This window comes from Amblyomma maculatum, chromosome 1, assembly GCF_055883805.1.
Source record: "Amblyomma maculatum isolate TAMU_Amacu chromosome 1, ASM5588380v1, whole genome shotgun sequence".
Classification (NCBI taxonomy): Eukaryota; Metazoa; Arthropoda; class Arachnida; order Ixodida; family Ixodidae; genus Amblyomma; species Amblyomma maculatum.
The window spans coordinates 323497080-323514585 of record NC_139344.1 but is presented as its reverse complement, the minus strand read 5'-3'; the positions used below and the strand labels follow the sequence as shown (position 1 = coordinate 323514585).

The following is a 17506-nucleotide window of genomic DNA, read 5'->3' as shown; positions in this document are numbered from 1 at the left end:
GATAGCATCTGGTTTAAGCACCCTTCCATATATATTTCATGGAAATCAGGTTAAGCCTAGCTGAGTCCACTTAGAAAGGTACCCTCTCGCAAAACATGGCTTGCCAGTGCGAAAGCACGAAGGTGCTGTATAGAAACTAGCAGATGTCGTCCTTGCATGATGGAAACTGGCAGCTTGAAATATGAAATCTATATGTGCCAGGAGGAATTCTATGTAACATTAAGCATTGCAATACTTTGCTTGAAAGCATATGCTTTTTTTTTTTTTTGCTCATTAGTTTCATTCACAGTGAACATATGAGGTGTCTACTCGGAGACATTTACTCTATTTTCCTTTTCCAAAAGCTTGCTTCGTCCCTGACAGAGTACTGCCAAATTTTTCAGTTTTAAGCTAAGAAAATTTCTCACTGCAAAATTGGAAAGTGTGCCAAGTAATTAAGTAAGGCAACAATGCTATGCTTCAGAATACTCAGGCTACTGGAGGCATTAAGCTGAAAGTTTCATCATTAAAATCTTGTCAAACATGAGGATAGTCCGAAACTGAATTGATAAACTACTGATGTTAATACTGCATTTATGGTTCCAAAAATGGCTGGGATCACACGTGTATGCTGATGGTACAGTGTAGCAACTTTTGTTGCTATACGTACCTTAATTACTATTTCTCAATTTTTGGAACGCTGTCATCTTGACAATGCTATTTTTTTAACTGCCGATTTTACTTATAATTACTGTGCCTAAAGGTGTGGGAAAGGTTATACCAGAAACTGAAATACACATAAATTGAGCAAATGCAACAAATATTTCGGGGGCACTTCAGCACCGCTGTTAAGGAAAACATGCCACAGCATTTACGACTCCTGTATCCTCATCCCTGTACATTTAGTTGGCTACTTGTTGGCTCACCAATCTTAGTTTGCACTTTTATCACACATACCAATTTGTAAAATTACTAATTACCACATTATATAAATGAACTCCCAACTCACACATCTGACGGGATTCTGAAAGGCAATGAGTTTTTCTCATGTCAAAGGAGCTGCTTGGGTAGGCAGCTGGACCATACCATGGTCCTCACATCACACAGACCAATCCATCCGGTCATACTATCTGCCACTCATCCTTGTCGCTCAAATTGCCGTTTTTGGTAAATATGGCCTTTTAATGCAGTCACATTAAATAAGGCGAGGGCTTCAACTATTGTTACATGTAAAGAATTACTGCACATGCTTTTTATGCCCTTTTAGTATGCTGCCTCACCATCCCAGTAGCATAGAGGCACAGCAATAGTGTATTAAGCGGGCATCCAAGGTTAGAATCTCATTGCTACAAGCATGTCACCTCGCTATTGAACACAATTCACTTTGAAGGGCCAAGATTTCAATATTTTAGTAAAGTGATTAGCACTGCCAAATGTTTGAGCATTACATGAGGTGACAGTATGGGTGCAAGTAAGCATTGCAATTAAGAAAGTTGCTGCTCATCTGCAAAATACTGAATTAAACAAATCTTATGCAATTCAACAAACACCACCCACTTTGCCATTTTATCATCAGTCCCTGTCTGCAGTTCGAAACATCTTCATTGGGCTTACCTCTAAAAATTGTCTACGAAATATATCTGTGAACTTTTCTTACTTCACTGGTTTTGCGAATTATTTCCCGTCTCAAAAGGAATAACAAATACATGTGGTTCTATGACACATACAGTAAATACTTACCTTACTAGGTAGGTTACAAAAAGAGAAGTAATGCAGAAGGTAGGCAGTCTAAACATAAATGAGTGTGTCAACATGGTGTTTTGGCACTGGAGTGTTTATTACTCCAATCATGTGCGTTAATAATGAATGAAAAGGCACATAAGTAGGAATACTTTATTTTGACACAGAAGCTATGGCCAACGTGTGTGTGTTGCCATTACGCTCGTAAGTGAAGTGCAGACTTGTGAGTACACTGTTGAGCCAGTAGCACAGGGAGCAGTCAACTTGGGCCAGGGAATGCCATGCTTTGAAAGGTGGGCAGCTGTTGTGATCTCTCGACTAGTATCAGTCACGTGCAGGATCGGCTGTCATGGGGAGAAAAAACAAAAGAATGCAAGCTCAGAACAATAACAAAACACCCAGAGAAACTCAGAGATGTACCAAATTTAAATAAAAAGATAGCAGGACTGCAGCTAATGCAGCAGCTCATATATTCTAATAGTGGATTTGCATATGGTCACTACACCCTCAAAAAGGAAAGAAGCACAAATGCTGAATTCATGACTCGTCAAAGGAACCAGACAAGAAGAAGAGTGTGCACCCTGTAGCATAGCTCAAGAATGAGAAAAGCCAAACCAGCGAAAAGGTTACCCTAAGTAAGGCCAGTACTAGTGCTCTCTGCATGCGTGTGACAATGTATCACTGCAGTGCATATGCACAGCAGAAATGGACACCATGGGTGGTAAAGAACTTTATCAACACTGGCCGCAGACATCAGAACAGACAGCTGATTGTGCTTTGGTATAACGCAAGCGTGCGGGCTTTGGTAGGTTGTGAAGCATATAAATAAACATTGAGACATCTTGAAAACCATGTGTGCACATTTTCATTTGCTGCTGCACCCAAGAAGTTTCGCTTGCACTGTTCATTAGACGACATGCGTTGCTCTCGGATTGTAGCGTTTGTCGACTACACAGCATGATTCCAGAATTGCGACTGACTCAGCTGTGAACATTTCATTTTTCTAAACTTGCGAAATCCTTCCTATGGGCTGTGAAAAAGAATGAGGAACTGTTCCACCGAAATGTAGTCGCTCGCCCTCTATAATGCACATGATGGCAGCCATAAGTCATTTTGTGCCAAACAGTAATTTCCATACAAGTAACAAGAAGTTCTCAAACTATGTGACAGGACCATAGCTATTTACTTTGAGGGTGGCCACAGCAAACGGGCAACAACCACAAGATGGGCAAATCCCTCACCGAACTACAGGACCACAACAGTTGCTACAATGCTAGCATCATAAAACCTCTGGCTGTCTGATATATGGTCCTCATCACAAATACACCAGTTCATGTTGTTAAGGAGGCTGTCCATGAGCATCATACTTCTCAAAGCAGCTAAAAAATATTGCAAACAGAGACCAACACTTGATTTTAAGTGCAGTAGCAGCACTACTAACATTCAGTGTGTTAATGGAGTATAGACACCCTGAAACAGATGACAAAAATTCAATTATAAATTATTTAGCGGTTGAAGATAAAAACCAGGTGATGATCTGTACAGAGTAATGTTTTGCATGTCGTTAACAAGCAAAATGCGACCAAAATTAGGTGCATATGCTCCTGTAAGATGAAGTGCTGCACTGGCCTAGCCCAAGCAGTGAGAGTACCTCCAGTCAAAACGCTTTCAAGTGCCATCATCCATGAGATGGTTGCCCAATAGCAATCGGAATTTTCATAATGCAGCGTTCCTTATCTTCGGCCAGCATTTTTCACTCTTCCCAATGGATGCAACCCTCCCCAAAACTCCAAATTGAAGACATCAATTCAGTCATGCAGAATTGTCAATAATGACCTGAACCACAAACCAACTTGGAGAGGTGGAAGCAGGCTCGAGCACTTTGAAGCTATAAAACGGGAGTTTTGAAACATTCAAATTGTTTTGAAGCACGTTTCTAAAGTCAAAAGATTTTTAGCTGAATTTTTTATACCTGACATACCAAAATAACCTATTTGATTTTTATTCAAAGATCAATGCATTGCTGAAAATGCAAGACTAACAGCCAAAACATGTATAGATGTTTGATATAACACAAATGACCTTAGCAACAATTTGGAACAAACTAGTAGAAAATGCAATGCTTGTTTCTATACTTGATGCCCGAACGATAAGTTTGACTAAAAACATGACTCTTTTAGCTTGAGAAATGTGGACTATACCACTATGATGTACTCAAGCACCACTAGACTAGTTCGGAGTTCACATCAATAAGCAGCACATTTCCACTCTTTATCTTGTGGATATAATTTTTTTTATCCATGCCTGTTCTGATAAAATTTCCAAGGCACTGATCAGTAATAACTTCAGTGAGGATAGACTGCACTCAAGGATAGCCCTTTCCTCCTCCAGATGCCCTACTCCACGGCTTTCTGTCAGTGGCTTCTCATGTTTTCGCTTGAGTGGCACCGGAGCTTCCTTAATTTTAACATGTTAATGATGGGCCCTCCATGCCTGCCCAACACTTGTGACATTTCTAATGATTGACACCTTCATGGTGTCACGCCCATAATACTGTATATTTTTGTCTGACGTATGTTTGACAAGCTTATTATTAACAAAGAGGTTCAATGAAATAGATCTATGACTGCCAGAAACGAGGCTCATGCTGGTCTGGCTTATGGGATTTAATGTCCCAAAGCAACACAGGCTATGAGAGGCTCATGTTCTTCTATTTAGCAGAAAAGGAAAAAATTGAGGAAAGCATATAATTAACTAATAAAAACAAAATCTGCATTGGTGATGAATGGCAATTAGCAGTGTATCTACTCTCAAATGAGAAATAACTCATTGCAAACTAGGAAAACAAAACAAAAACAAGAAACATGCCACTGTTGAGGTCCGAGACCTCCACATTATGCATCCCATGCTTTACAAACTAGCTACAATAATGGCTGTGCAATCTTTTACTTTCAAGCTATTTATGTTGCATGTATCCCAACATAGACAGCGTTCATCAGTGCTAAACTAAACCACAGCAGCAGACGTGGGAATGCCCTGTAAATACAGCAACAAGGTTAACGACTGGGCGAGTTGGTAATCATTCATTTTAAACCAGCCAAAAGACGAGACACAGAAGCCAGCCTCATCTCGTTCGCTTCTATTCTCTGTCTCGTCTTTTGGCTGGTTTAAAATGAAATACAGCAAGTGCCAAGTAGAACATGATGTGGAGCGTGGTGTCTGAAGGGTTGTGTATGAACGAGCCGCGCCGGCGCGGCACGCCACTGCTCGTAGTGTGCCCAACCTCCGACAGGCAGTGAGACCCACGGATTCGGGCAGTACGGCCAGTGTGACTCTTTCGTCTTCCCATGATAACTCTAGACTTAGAAATTAGCTGAAAACGAATGCATTAGTTTAGGCCGTTTACAGTCTCCAAACACACCACGAAATATGTCAGCTGTATTGCATTTCGCTTCTGCTTAAAGGGGGACATGGCTCTTAAAATTATTTTCCAATTTCTGACCAAATTTGATAGAACCTGGCATTCCGATTCAGTTTCTTGCACTGATTTCAAACATGCAACCATTTTTCCAACTGGCCAATTAGTTCAAGAGATAATGAAATTAATTGTTCATAATTTGCAGAAACAATGAAAAAATAACAGCACTACAAAAAAATTCACATGGACACTTTGCTAGGTACTAGAAAGCATAATGAATACAATGTTAGGAGCATTTCTTTTTTTTAAACAAATATTAGCGATGTTATAGCAGTCCAAAGTTTTCAATTTTGCTCTAAATCAGACAGGAAGGCACTCACATTTGGAGCAGTGAATTTTAAACTGCTATAACATCGCTAATATTTGTTATACAAAAGTGCACGTAACATTGTATTTGTTATGCTTTCTAGTACCTAGCAAAGTGTTCACGTGAATTTTTTGTAGTGCGGTTATTTTTTCATTGTTCCCGCAAATTATAAACAATTTCATTTTATCTTCTGAACTAATTGGCCAATTGGAAACATAATTATATATTTGAAATCAGTGCAAGAAACTAAATCAGAATACCAGGTTTTATCAAATTTGTTGAAAAACGTAGGAAAAATAGCTTTAAGAGCCATGTCCCCTGTTAAGGATGGCGACAACGAGACAAACGCGAGAGCTGCCGCTTTCAACTATTGTGACAAGAATTCCCCACCGGAAAGGAACGCGGGGTGTTTGGCCAGACGGCGACAGCAGCCCAAGTCGGGCAATCGGGAAACAAAAAGGTTCAAGTGAATCTCGGCGTCTTCCCGCCTGGGTCAGTACCCTCAAGCCGGCCACGCAGTCATCCCCTTCGCCTGGCCGACAGTGCGCAACGGCCCTTGCGACGCAGACGGTGTGGCCCAGACCAAGTCCTCGCTAGCCATCTACACTACGCTTCTCCAATTCGTCTTGCCGACAGCGCGCAGTGGCGCGTTCGACATGGGAGTGCCCCCGACAATGGGACGCAGACAGACGCCGATCGACGCAGGTGTGTGCCAGACTGTGAGACGCCGGCAGTCAGTGAGCTCCTCGTGTGCTGCCCTTTACACTGCCACAGCGGCTTCCTCCTTCCCCACCAAGTCTAAACTTTCGAGGGGGCCCCGAAAAAAGAAAAAAAAGAGAGAGAGAGAGAAAGTAATCGGATTTCTTGTGAGGAGGCTTTAATATTTAGACACCGCGTGCAGCAAAATATAACATTAAAATCTCGAGGAAACGCAAGGTAGCCAATTGCATGTGTATGTAGTCTTCACGCCATGCCAAAACGGCCGTTAAGTGTAGGTATCACCTCCGTCAAAGAAAGAGAAAACCAATACTCTTCCCAATTTAATGTATCTGAACTGGAGGCGACGGTGGTAGAAGAAAGACAAGAAGCTCAGGCGGCGTGCCCGCCCTGTGGTGTGCGAGAGGCGCTGTTATATCATAGCTATATTTATCGCACCGCCGCCAGGGCCGGCATGTGTTCTGGCTGCAATGCTCTTCGCCGATTCTGCATGTAGAAGGTCCCCCCCCTGCCTCCAATTTCCCCTTTCGAGAAAGAGGGCGCCGTTGCGGCAGCAAGACTGTATCTGTGGCTGAGGCGTCCCGAGTGTTGAACAGCAACCTTGGAAAAGGTCAAACCTCATAAAGCGTTCACACGTTGGCCCTTCCCAGTGGTTTGTATGAGGTTTCCAGTTCCTAGTCTCCAGTGGTATACAAAACTGACCATATGCGGAAGCACCTTATCGCAGACCAGACTGTCTGTGCTCGCTGATAGCTTAAACAGCCTCATCCAGCGTTACTCTAATTTATTAGGCGAATGCCACGCTGCACCACACTAGAGTAACCCGCACATGGCATTTTAAGCTTTAAAACATGCAAGAGCGGTGTCTGACTGCTGCTCTTCAGTCACAGAGGGGAGTAATTTCATATATTCGTTTGAATCGTTCAATGGGCCCGCGCACGTCTAACTGCTTACGACATTAATTGACTCATTTAAACATTGCTCATTCAAGATTTATCTTATTTCAACGTCAAGGAGATTTCTAAACTCTATCAAGCCTTTGCAGCTATTTCTGTTATGAGACGTTCCAATCAACAGCTAAAAATGAAAACCATACCCACGTTTGGTTTTGAATTTTCTCACAACGAAAAAAAAAAAAAAAAAAAAAAAGCTATGTCTGGAGTAATGGTCCCCAACCGGCTCAAGGTATGAGGATGCTGTAGCACAGGTGTTCGGATCACTTCGGCAACATGGGGTTCTTCAATGAAACTGTCATCTATAGCATATGCCTGCCATGCTTTCAGCTCCGACCGAAATGCTGTCTCCCAATTAGGATCAGACTAGGGTATCCCAGCCCAGTACTCGAGAGCTTTAATGACTAAGCCACCGCAGTGCCGTAATAAGTAAATAAATAAGCTATGAAGACTAAACCTTTTTCTCGGAGCGTACCAGTTATTTCATCCGTTTCGTTGCTGCGACGCCGCGGATTTTTACTCTGACAAAGTGACTATAAATCGGACATCGGCTTTCTGTGTACAAGCCCGAATCCGGCTCGGGCCCGCACGTTTAAGTCCACCCCGGGTCTAGCAAAAATGTTCACGAGTCGGCCCAGACGACCCGTGGGCTGAGCCGCAGCCGGCTTTTGGGCCGGCCCATGCCCACGCAGTGTCGTGTGAAGCACGTGCTACCTTCACCTGACACTTCTACACAAGGTTTGACGATCTTTTATTTTTTCGGTTCCTGGGGCTGCCTTTCAGTGGGTGGCTTTCTACTTTTCGAAGTCTGAAAGGTAGGCAAGGCCGGCAGAGAATATCGTGGGGACCGCTTCCTTTGCTAGCAACGAGCAACGCTTTGTAGCACATGCCCATTTAACTCTGTCATCCATGTTTTGGACACAAACCTGGGCTTCAAATGCCCCTCACAAACAGTGACTGTATAGCTCGGTCCTATCTTGGTATGCCGGCCGCCATAGCTGAAGCTGTTCGACATCTTTTCGCACCGAAAAAAGCTGACATTTTTCATTGCAGAATACGTAGTCTGTATCACAGTGGAGAACAATGCACATTTTTTCCACATTACATTACAACTTAGAATATACCATGATCGAAGAAAGGCGTAGAGCGGGGGCGTCAGCGAAAGTTGAGAACTGACTGCCATTCCTTGCGGCAACCAGCGAACCCGCGGCCACCAACAGTCAACGCAGTCTCTCGGCAGCCTACAGAAATCAGCGCATCGGTATCGCCACTTACTGCTTGGTGTGGAGCAGCCCGCTCACGCATTTCTATTCTAACACCATGATGCGGAGGTTGTGTGTCCGGGCCGACCAGTGGCATATGGTAGTTTTTTGCTTGACAATTACCTCAGACAAACTCATTATGAAATCCATTGATAGCCACGCCATTATGGGCATAGAGCAGCGGTCTCAAACTCATACTGCTACGTGGGCCGCATTGACAAAGCCTTTTCTCTCATGATCCAGGAGCCAGAAAATAACAAAACAACAGAAAACAAAGTACAATAAATAACGATAAAATGAATAAAAAGAAGCAAAACTTCTTTTTTCCAGACCAAGCCCTTCCATTATTGCAAAAGAAAAGCAACGTGTGCTCCTTTCCGCTTGAATGCCCGACAAAAGCAGTTTCAGGATCACTCGGAGAGAGGTACTGAAATGACATACCTGTTAATAAATACCACACTTATAATCCTCAGCAAGAAAAAAAAAAAGCACACTTGGAAATAAAAGAAAAGGCAGGATGTCTGGCTCCTTGCTTTTGAAGGCATAGTGATGTCAAATGAAAGTTCATGCAGATTAAGTGGTCAACGCCTTATTGAAAATGAATGCGTACTAACTGGGTACTAAGTCTGAGCTTATTTTAGTTTGAAATTAGGGCTGGTGGTAATGCTTTCAAAACGTTAGCTGAAAATTGAGCTGGGCAGACTGCATCACGCAGCTTCGCTGGCCGTGCTCCAAGACCCCTGGCATAAAAGGATCATCTCTGATGAGCGGAAAGAGACTGCACGGCGCTGCTGCGCCAGAAGATGCAGGAGACGACAAAGCAAGTGAGTGCGAGGGCGTGCTCACAATTCTTGCTGCTACAGTGAGCCTCATTTGCTAGGCTGCTTTGATTAATGTGAAGCAACCCTGCCACAATCGGCTGGTAGGCATATCGGTGCCCGGAGAAGCTGTCACTGTTTTTAGCTGCTCAACGGCCCTGATAGTAACCAAATAAATAAATAAATAAAGTTCTTGCAGCAACTTTGTCACACGCACAAAAAAGCGACACAACCAATCTGTGCAGGAATACCATTCGTTAAAGAAGGCAGCTTTGCTAGTTTCTCACAGCGAATTGAGAAGACAATATAGCGTGGTTTGATCTTCCATCTCGTGCAAACATTTGTTTGTTTTTGGAGCTAGTCTGGTTTTCTTAGTCTGAATCAACTGTTACATTGTACACTGTTTGCGATGCATTAATTGCAGCTGAGAAAGAAAGGCTGCGAACTACAAGCTGGACACCGCAACTGCAGGAAGCTGCAGGGATGCTTGCTTATTCGAATCCTTTATGCACTCTATGCAAACTGGTGACCTGTGCCATGTTCCCCATGTAAAAATTAAAACAAATGACCAGTCCCGGTGGCACAGCAATTGTTTTGAAATTAAGTACAGGGCTCACCTTGTGGCGTTGGAGCATATGCTGCCTCCGCCTTTCATAGTCCCATTTGTTCAGCCTCAGCAACCAGCAAGCCCATGCTAGACTCCAAAACACATATCAGGAAGGTCCCTGCGTACAAATATTAGACGTCAGCTTATAAGCGATGTTTACACACACAAAAGAAATTAAGACAAGTACAAGGCGAAATCGCTTACCTCACCGTAATTAGAAAGTGGCCCTGCATACACTTGACAGTGCGCAGTCATAAAATGAGGTATGAAATCATTATTCTACACCGCGTCATTACAATGCGGGTCACACAAAGGGTCACGTCGCACAAATGGTTAGTACGTCGTGGTGCACCGAAACAAAAGCTTCCTACACAGGCCTGTGTGATCCTCGCCTTTCCTGCTTCTACGCGTTGTTTTGTCATGTCCTAGTATCTCCTCAAGTCCCTCCATCAGCTCAAAGACGTTACAATCAATAAATATTCATCCAGACCGCTGAGGAAAGCTCACCCAAGTTTCCCGCCCTTTTTAGGCGCACGCAAGACTGGTAGTCAGGCGTGTTTTACATGACTGAGACTTTCGTGCGGTTGGCCTAATAAACGGTATTTAACCGCATGTTCATTGGTGTAGAACTACGTTGAGCTTTCGATTGGAACTTTCTATAATACACCTTTGGGCCGTTCGGGCCCACTGCCGGCCAAGCAGGCTCAATGGTCGTCAACAGAACATTTGGGCGCAGGGAAGTTGAAAACTAAATGTAGAGTTCCAGACAGCGGGTAATGACTCAATACATGCATACTGAAATATCTAAAAAATAGAAAAAATTGCTTACGTACCGTACAACACGAGAGCGCACGGCTGGCACGGCGACGCAGCTCCCACGGCTCCGACGACCAGCCATTCTGCTACTAAAAACAACCACCTGCCCACAAAACAATAGCCGGACGTGACGTTTTTCTTAAACCGGATAAGACGTCATGGGTTGCAGCAAGCATTTTGCAAGGTCAATGTACAACTGGTCGCGCAACTTGGAAGAAAACGCGTGCAGCTGCCTACTGCCAGCGGCATCAACTCGATGATGAGGGCTCCTGCGAACTGTGAGGCAAATTACTAGCGCACAGAAAATAAGATCTGCCAGAACTCCAAAGAACTAGAAAGCAAACATAATATTCGCGCTCAGGAATAATGCAGTTTTCGTTTCTTGCGTAATAAAAAATGTGTCACATTTTTAATAATATTTTAACTTGTTTCTAGCGGCCTCTCTCGGCCACTTATTATCCGCTGCGTAGTTGCCCAAAGCTCAGATATGGCTCAGACCCCAAAGCTTTTTTCATGCGCGGGATGGGTGCGTCATCGGCCCCGGTTCAATGTTCATCGTTGCGCGCTGCGTACAGAGTGGGTTATCTGTAACAAACAGTCAGTATTTTATTATGCTGGTTGTGGTAGAGCTTTACAGCAAGGCGAAGACTGTCTGTGCTCGATGAGAAACTGATTGCCGCTGCATGTGCGCATTTCCGGACGATGGGACAATGCTGCGTCACAGCTCGACGGCTCGGCTCGGCCTCCCAGGCACGTCGCAAAAGTGGTGGCTTGTTTTACGGATACACGTCTGCATGAGCGGCGTATCGCTGCATGTTTTAATTGAACGGTGAAGGTGAGATTTTATTGCCCCCAAGATGCTTGTCGCATTGCTCAAAACCTTCCGTTCCGCTCCCTTTGCTGCGTGTTTTGCTTACTGCGTCGTATTACCGCACCAACATTCGCTGAACGTGCTTTAGCTGTTATTACAGTGATGTTCCTATTGTCAATGGGATCTTTCTCATGAACATGTTAAATGCTTAAGTTGTAAATTTGTAACCTCACATTGACTCCTTTCAGTGGCAAATGAAGCGCGAGTAAAATAATTCAGGGCGAGATTTATTGGAGCAAAGCTATATCGTAGATATTTTGACTTCTCAGACGCATTAACTTATAAATACTAGTAATCCCAATTTGAATTGCTTACCTAAGCTCTTACAGGTTGGCGTTCTAGCGCTAGCGTTAGTTATTCCGTTCGTTTGTTTTTGTTGTTCTTTGACACTGATATGTACTTTGTTTGTTAGCAAGATTTTTTACCCTTTTATAATTTCACCGCGCCTCGTTAGGAGACCTACGCTGAGGTCATTTTGTTATCACTAGGATTTCATGAAGACCGTGACGAATGAGCGGTGGTTGCTTTCCTACACTTAAAGATTTCATTGTCGTGAAGCGTCTATGTAAGTAATCGTGAATTAATAAAGCCTGGCTTTCTATGCAGCACAGCTTCACTCATTTATGCCCTTAGTGAAATGCCTCAAGCCATGTGATTCTATCCATGTGCTTGCCGAATTCACTTGAAGGCCCTTGTTCACAAATGTGCCCGAAGAAATAAGCCCCAGAATGCGTTTACATGACGCGCGACGAAAGACTAGGCTAACGACGACGGAGGCAGAACGATGCTATGATAAGGTGGTTAAAGATGCCGTAACATTTCAGTTAACGTAAAACTTGACTGTAGAAATCCATGTCAAGTCAAGTTAAATCATGTCAAGTCAAGTTGGCTGAACAGTTACGGTGTCCATTTTTCTGCCTTATCCGAGCATCGTTCTGCCTCCGTCGTTGTTGGCCTTTTTTTCGTTCATAAGTAAGAAGACGATCAAATTCCCCGCCAAAAGCACGTCCCTGTGACGTCACAAGCAACGTCACGTGATTGTTGTGCCTCACAGTTCGCAGGGGGCGCTGGGAAACTAAAGCCTCGCTCAGAGTCGACACGCAGGGTTCTATGGGAGTTACGCTACCATTTGTTCTTCTACCATGCATTTTGCTCCTGCAACCCGGTTGCAGGAAGCATTTCGCTGCTGCAACCGGGTCGCAGCAGACGGCGCCCATCGATGTTGACTTCGGCGAAGCCGTCTTCGCGAGACTGCTTCGCGAGAATTGGAACGCGTCCCAAGATGGCGGCTGCTCGCGTAGCCGTCTAAGTAGACGTCTACGAGGGGGTATTGGAACGCACCCAGAAGCGTTTAGGGGTAGATCGGCTGGAAACGCTGATTGGTGGACACGCCGCGGCCTGGCGTGACGTTTTTTTGCGTCGGGCTGAATGCTTAACCGGACGTGACGTAGTCAAAAACTGGGTTTGCTTGTTTTTTTTCGTCCCTAGACGCTCTAGGGAATCGCTAGGAGCCCCCGCTCTGGCAACGCGCGCGATTCCGGCATTCGGTTCGTGGATCTCGCTGCTGCATGACACCGGCGCGTTCGGTCACCGAGGTGCTCGACGATGGCGGGCCTGCGCGTTTACGTCAATGCGCTTTCGGCACGCCGATCCGTGCTGTACGTTGGGCGGAATGACGTTGATAATGGCGACGACCTGCGGGAGATCGCAAGCACCGTCAAGGTAAGTATAAATTGCGCAGAATTGTCTCTCATTTTGCTTATTTATAAGTACTGTGTCGCTTGTCTCTCCCCACGTGCTTCCAGGACCTCGTGCAGCAGCAGCTCGTGGCATGGACGCTCCTCGTGTTCAAAAAAAAAAAAAAAAATCGGCCACGGCTATGGAGACCTCCACGAAAACATCCGCCGTCGGCAACTAAGCGCTGCCTGACTGCTATGCTGAGGCGCACGTCTGCCGTGCGCATTCTCAACCCTGATTGAGGTACAAAAACGCAGATTTCTTTGTCGAAGGTTTTGTAATATGTTGCGCATTCATCAAATCGCTATGTTCATAATGCAACTTTTTCTACTCTTTTACAGCACCGTTTCCTGTATGCTGCGAAGAGACCGAGGATTTTCTTTGTACGCAGCAGCCCATGTCAGGGATCGCGGCATCGATCAGCTCTCCAAGATCATCGCCGCAACCCTCGTAAATGTCTACAGTAGAAGCATCGCGACAGCATCCAGGGCAGCATATAACCATGGCACTGTGTACGACGTAGTGCACCGCTGTTGACGGTGCACGGCAAAGGGCCACGGACGAATGCAGGGCGTTGTGTTCGCCACGCCGTCACGTCGCTGCGCATCCAAACGGCCCTTTTCAGGGCCGCCCCGATGTTTCCTGGCAGACCGCACACCTGCACCTCCCGTACTCCTCTTCCCTCTCTACGTTGCACGTGGCTTCGTATCAATCGTCGCGGCCACCAAAATAACTTGCGCGCTAGGCCTCTTTACCAGGCTATACGTAAATACACGCATGCTTAATCGTGTCAAATTTGACTTAATAAAGTGCTACAGTGCTTATTACCTGCTTCCCTCACGCATTCTTCCGAGTCTTCGTGCAGCAGCTGCAGAACACGTGGCAAGCGTCACTCTACAGGGTCTTGAATATTTGGGGGCTGGGATTAAAAAAATTCCTATGCAAAATCTGCTACCCCATTCGAGCTGAAATAACGTTCACAAAGTAGAAAAATATCGTCTACGTTATCTGATAACGGATTCAACATCGGTACTTGCCTAGATTTTCCGGAATCGAGAAAAACCTGCTCTCGGCGGCGTGCACAATTTTCGCAGAAGAGAGTCGAAAAGCTATTTCGACATGGTGCGTCATCTGTCGGGCAGCGAGACAAGCGCGACAACTGCCGGGATGGAGCTTGAATATTGCTTCATAAAGTACTGTACTGCTTAATTCTCACTTACCTCGTGCATTCCACAGCTGCTGCAGCTAGCACTTGGCCAGCGTCGTTCTCTCCAGTGCTGCAGAGACGACAAACTAGGCCTCGCGATAGGCTACAATATACACCGCGGCTTTGTGCCGCTGTGTATTTTTTTTTTTTTTTTTTATAAATGCATCACATTTCGAAGGTTATAGTCGCCATCCAAGGATCACTTAACTCGAGAGCACGGGAAAAGGCAGAAGTGTACGCACCTGGATTCGATGCCATGTACAACGCCGGTTTTTTTTTTTTTTTTTTTTTTTTTTTTTTTTTTTTTTTTTTTTTTTTCACGAAAGCATCCTACGCGCTAGGCGTCCTAGACAAGGTTCAAGTGCAGTGTGCCTTTGTATAGTAACCATGTATGGGGTGAGCAGTTGCCATGTTTTCAGTTCACTTTTGTTGGCTGTTTCTTAATTAAAAATGGTCTCTGTGTCTGTCACTGTGTCTAAAGAGCTGCTCTAGCCGAACCACGTACGTAGCGATGGATTGCACCGCGGCAGTATGGTTTTGTTCCAAGTTTAACAAAACAGTTGAGGCCAAATCAAAATCGGAAATGACCATTTCCAACTGGATATTGGCCCCCAGTCAACAATTTGGAATCCAATTCAATGGCAACAGTTCAGCTCTGTGCCAACATTTCGTACAATTAAGGGAGTCGAAATTATGGAAATGGCACGCATTTGTGAACATCAAACATGCTTCACATCCAATTAACATGTCATGCAATGCTAATATAAAAGCTCAATATTCTATCGGGGAACTCTATGAAATCTGCTAGAGCATGGAGCACACGTTCGTAGAGATATTTTTTTTAATTACCAGCACTCGCAAAGGTATTGAAAATAATTGAATCAAGTCCCATTCAAGGAATCAGATGAACAGTAACAAATCATCCTTTATATATTTTGTTTAGTACCTCAATGAAGAGTATTAGGCACACTTTTGCTGAATTTGTACATAAATGACATAATTCATATTGACAACAGTGCTCAGCTCATCATGTATGCTGATAATAGTGTGTTTATTACTGGCTTTGATCTCAATGAGGCTGTTTTACATTGAAATTATTTACTTGAAAAATCGTTTGCCTGGTCCAATTTCATGAAGAAATAAACACGGAAAAACTATTTTATTTTGAGTATGAAATAAGAAAATGATGTAAGAGATGGCTACCGATCTATAATAAAAATATTGACCTTGTAGAAACTCGCATAAGTCTTGTGTGATTTTTTTTCATTTGAGATAGGAAATTCATATAAACAACACTGCAAAAAAAAAAAAGAAGATTTCTTCAATGAGTGAGCTTTACCTTGATGTGGTACTGTCCTTGCCTTTAATTATGCAAGTCCCCACAGATAAGGTATTGCAGTTTTATGTGGGCAAGCACCACAAGAGCATATATCAATAAAATGATAATTCTCAGTAAATTAAATATGTGTTTCTTACATAACAGATATTGACTGCCGGTTTACGACATGACACCTCCGTGCAGAATACAGTATAATTACCTTTAACTATGAATGCCACTTGTTGCATGTTTCCTATTTTTCTTGGCGGGACAATAAAAGCTTTCTTTGCTCGATGGCACTGCTGCAATTTAGAGCCACTCCATTTTTAACTCAAAACTCCAACCTCTGGTTTCTCCCGCACTTTCACACTTGGTGCAACCTGCAATCAATAAAACACAATCTAATGGTCTCACTGAATGAACTTAAACAGGTATTGCTGAAATTGTGAAAACAGCTATGAATACACTTTTTAGGGTTGTAAAATCAGAAATGTTGCAAAGTTAAAGAGCACTGCAGAATCTGCATTGGAGCAATGCAAAAGAACGGATGCTATTGCAACATTACATCACCCTCCGTCGATTGACATCACTCATTAACCTCCACCACTTCTCAATTACTCACAACTGCTGCGGACATGATTTTGCAGACACGTTCTGCGGACGTGGTCTGCGGACAGAAATCTGTGAAATCTGTGCGTTTGCCAGCGCTGTGTTAATGTATTTTATGTTATCACTTATACTACTTGAGAATTCATTTAGTGTTCTATCAGTGTGTTGTGTTACCTTGCTAACAAGTTTCCTTATATCTTCTTTGCATGTGTTATTGTATGTAGTTGTATCCCCCCTACAATAATGCCTCGTGGGCGCTGTAGGTACTTACAATAAATAAACATAGCGAAGTAATACTTTCGCATTAATAGATCTTCTAGACATAGGGTCTCTAATTCTTGCACTTTTTTTTTAAATAATGTGTAAATTTTTTTATCCTACTCTGCAGCTACTCCTTTGTAAATGGGTCCAGGACCTAAGTGCATGAGTTGCTCTCTGAAACATTTAATTTAGGTCTCGAGACTATCTAATATGCTCGAATTGAAATCATTGACTCCAGATTGGACATTGAAATTAGTTGCAAAATTTTTAACTGCAAAGCCTATTGAAATCTAATATGTTTGGGTGTATTTTTACTAGGGAGCAAAATGCACCAGCTTCCTTTAACATCTTAGCCAGCGCACACACAATGCATCATTGAAATGTAGTTTGAATTCCAGTTTCACCATGCATAACAATTGTCCATTCAGTTTGGATGTTCATTAGGAATATCAATTCTAATCCGTAAGATGACCATAACTTAGCAGCCCATAATAAAAATAAATTGCTTCCTTATAGAGAGTTAAAACTATGCAGTTGGGACTAAGTACTTATTCCAGCTGGGAGGTCATCTGGAAACTGGAAGACATTTGATTATGGAAATTCAATTAGGACTAAAAATTCTAATTGGAAAGAATGAAAAGATGCCTAAATGGAATGAGGGCTTCTAGAGAAAGTGTAAATTCTGGAAACTCAATTGGATAATACAAGACTCTTTAGCAGGATCTAGAACACATCTTTTACAAATGAACACTTGAAACTTAGAGCACTGGCTGATGCTCACCGCCGCAGCTCTCAGAATAACTGACAGCATGGGCAAAACTACAGT

The 17506-nt window shown here is 43.5% G+C and overlaps 2 long non-coding RNA genes across 2 annotated transcripts; one reads left to right on the top strand and one right to left on the bottom strand.

Moving 5' to 3' along the window:
* Positions 1–1858: 1858 nt before the first annotated feature.
* Positions 1859–10840, bottom strand: LOC146207309 (uncharacterized). Its single transcript, XR_014702302.1, has 3 exons — positions 10695–10840; positions 9872–9979; positions 1859–2063 (listed from the first exon to the last, which is right to left on the bottom strand). It is a non-coding gene; the product is annotated as an uncharacterized LOC146207309 (long non-coding RNA).
* A 2221-nt stretch (positions 10841–13061) lies between these two features.
* On the top strand, positions 13062–14141 carry LOC146207308 (uncharacterized). The gene is made up of 3 exons (XR_014702278.1): positions 13062–13270; positions 13354–13528; positions 13627–14141. It is a non-coding gene; the product is annotated as an uncharacterized LOC146207308 (long non-coding RNA).
* Positions 14142–17506: the final 3365 nt, after the last annotated feature.